This window comes from Propithecus coquereli, unplaced genomic scaffold (assembly GCF_000956105.1).
Source record: "Propithecus coquereli isolate 6110/MARCELLA unplaced genomic scaffold, Pcoq_1.0 Scaffold155, whole genome shotgun sequence".
Lineage (NCBI taxonomy): Eukaryota > Metazoa > Chordata > Mammalia > Primates > Indriidae > Propithecus > Propithecus coquereli.
The window spans coordinates 3230785-3233683 of NW_012139969.1; positions in this window are offsets into that span (position 1 = coordinate 3230785).

Below are 2899 nucleotides of genomic sequence, written 5' to 3' on the forward strand. Positions count from 1 at the left end.
CTTAGCTCCTGGGCATTTTCAAAGTTGGAAACCCTTCATCTGGAGCCTTCGAGAGGAGTACTACTTAAAGTGCCAGTCTGCCAGGAGATAAGAAGCACATGCACCAGAATGTGAAACTGTTCCCTTCGTTGAGAAAATCTTAGTATTAAGAAGTGTTAGAACTGGATAGTGTGTTTACTCTGACATAATTGATTTACATTCTGGTATCATATAAGCTTCCTAGCCAGTGACCAATGAGTAACCCAGTTGCAGATCGGCTGCTAATCCGCACACCACGCTTTGGGTAGTCATGCTCTAGAACTGCCGCTCATACAGAGACAGTTGAGGTCTTGGAATGGTGTGCTTGGTATAGTCCGAGGGAAGCCAGAAATACAGAGCCCTGGTTGAGAAGAGCTGTCACCCAGATCGTTCATACATGGGTCACGTGGATACCGGGGAGAAAGGGAACACAACTGGAAAGAAAACGTTGAAATGGATGACTAGGCAATGCCTATGCCAAGGGCAAATACCACGTCCTCCCTTTCCTTTTAGCACAGGTGTGTGAACTGAGGGACTAGAGCTAAGGACCCTGCAGGGGGCCTTGGTTTTACCTGTTGCTTCTGATGGCAGGTTAGCTACACTGAGTTTACCCTGTCTTTGCAGGAAAACGGCACACATTGGAGAAGAATATATTGGTTGTCTCTGTAGTCACATCTGGATGTAACCAGTTTCCTACTTTGGAGTCAGTGGAGAATTGTAAGTACTGCCCTGGCCCTGTCCTGGAAGAACAGGCACTTGTGTGAAGCTATTACTTTGGATGGCCTGGAAGAGTCCCCCATGACCATGGGAACCAAGTCCTGACAGCCATACAAGATAAGTTTTTCCTATGGAGAAGCTTAACAAGTGTCTGAAGGCTGGCTGTGGAATGTCACACTGGCTATTTATTGAGTCCCACCTAATTCCTGCTTTCTGGACTGAGTGCATTTCTATTTTAGGAAAGTGTACACTTTGCCGATTTTCTCTAAGAAACCCTGCATTGGGGAGAGAAGGAGTTTTCGATCATTTGTACTGAGATGAAGTGAAGTCATTAATCCTGTGACTGCCTCCTGTCTTCTCTGAGCAGCAGCATTTGGGGACTTCTCAGCCTCCAAAGTGAACATTCGAGTCTTGGCTTCTTCCTCCCATTCTCGGATGAAGTAGTTGAAGCCTTAAGAAAAAGGGAAAGGAGGGTGATCACAAAGGCTTTGGGAGCACCATGTCTCGAACTCCCCTGAAAGCATCCTTATTCCCTTTGCCAATAGGAGACTTCATACTTTCAGCTAAAAGCTGGTAGGATTTCACCTTTCTGCTGAGAAACTGACCACGAGGTGGGTGGTGCCTTGCAGAGGACTCTGCTCCAGCCTGACTCTCTCCTCAGGCGCCATCTTCCAGGGTCTGCAGAGCCACTGTGATGACCACCCTTCCACACTGGCCCCAGGCCTGGCCATCCGACAGCTGTCCTACTCCGGGGATATGTCCTCACTGAAAGATAAAAAATATATACATATATGTTTTTATGTAGAAGGATTTACATAGAACATCTGGTCTATAATCTGAGAGAAGACCTTGTCTAAATGGGGTCATTTCTGTTATTTCAGACACCCTGACCATAAATGATGATAAATGTTTACTCCTCTCTGAGACTGTCTGGGGAGCTCTCCGAGGTAACAAGGTGGGGCTGACGCAGAGAGAGACATGATGTGGGAGGGTTGGTGAGGTGGGAGGACAGGAATTGGGGCCTAGCGAATATCCCCGCTTTAGAAAGCTTTCTTTATAGAAACGAGTTGGAGCGTTGCCCATCTCATAGCTGTCCCTAGAAGCTGTCACGTTTCATCCTGTGCAGTGGCAGCAGCTCCCCTGGGCAGGCGCTCTGGGGCGAGGGGTGGGAGGGTGTTACCACAAACACTGCAGCTGGGTCTCTGGTCAGACTCTGCAGACAAAGAGTGGATGCTTCTTTGTCTTCCGAGCCTAACTATGGAGCCAGGCTTCTTGGAAACTCAAGCTTATGATCACTTTCTCACAACTGAATCTGGGAGAAGTGAAGGGACAACAGAGTGGGGACCCTTTTTCTGAGCTCCCTTAGCTCCTGGTGGGTTTATCCGTGGAAAGCCTTAACCCTTGCAGGCTGGCTTGTCCCTGCATGTGTTCTCATGAGCACACATGTTGGCCTCTCTTTTGAATATTCCTGTGAGTTCAAGCCTTAGGAAATATGGATAAGAGGTATATGGGTTTTGAAGGTTAGTATGTTACAAGGAAGAGCACCAAAACCCCTTTCCCTGCCACCTCCCAAAATAAAAATACAGAGTAAAAATGGATACTGGCTTCCTAGTGTCCCCTTTTCATAAATATTAAGAACCAAGACTATGCTACATCCATTTCACTGTGTACCCAGACATTATGCTCTGTCACATTAAGAACCTTCCACATGGGTGATCTCTTTTCCACTTCCTGAGTCTCTCCTCTCCCTCTCTCCTTCTCCGTAGGTCTGGAGACTTTTAGCCAGCTTGTCTGGAAATCTGCTGAGGGCACGGTGAGTGTGGGCCCTCAAAAAGGGCTCCTTTCTAATCTCTGGAGTTTTCTTTTTTAAAAATGTATTTATTTATTTTCATTTCCACATATTAAGGGGGTGCAAATGTTTTTGTTACATGGATACCTTGTATAATGCTTAAGTTGGACTTTTAATGTGCCCATCACCAGAATAGTGTTCATTGTACCCGATAGGTAAGTTTTCACCCCTCACCCCCTGCCACCCTTCCCCCTTCTTGGTTTCCAATGACCTTTATAGCTCTTTGTTCCCATGTGTGCCCATCGTTCAGCTCCCAATTATCTAATCTCTGGGTTTTTCTCCCAATGTAGAGAGTCCTGGGAAAATCTTATTTTG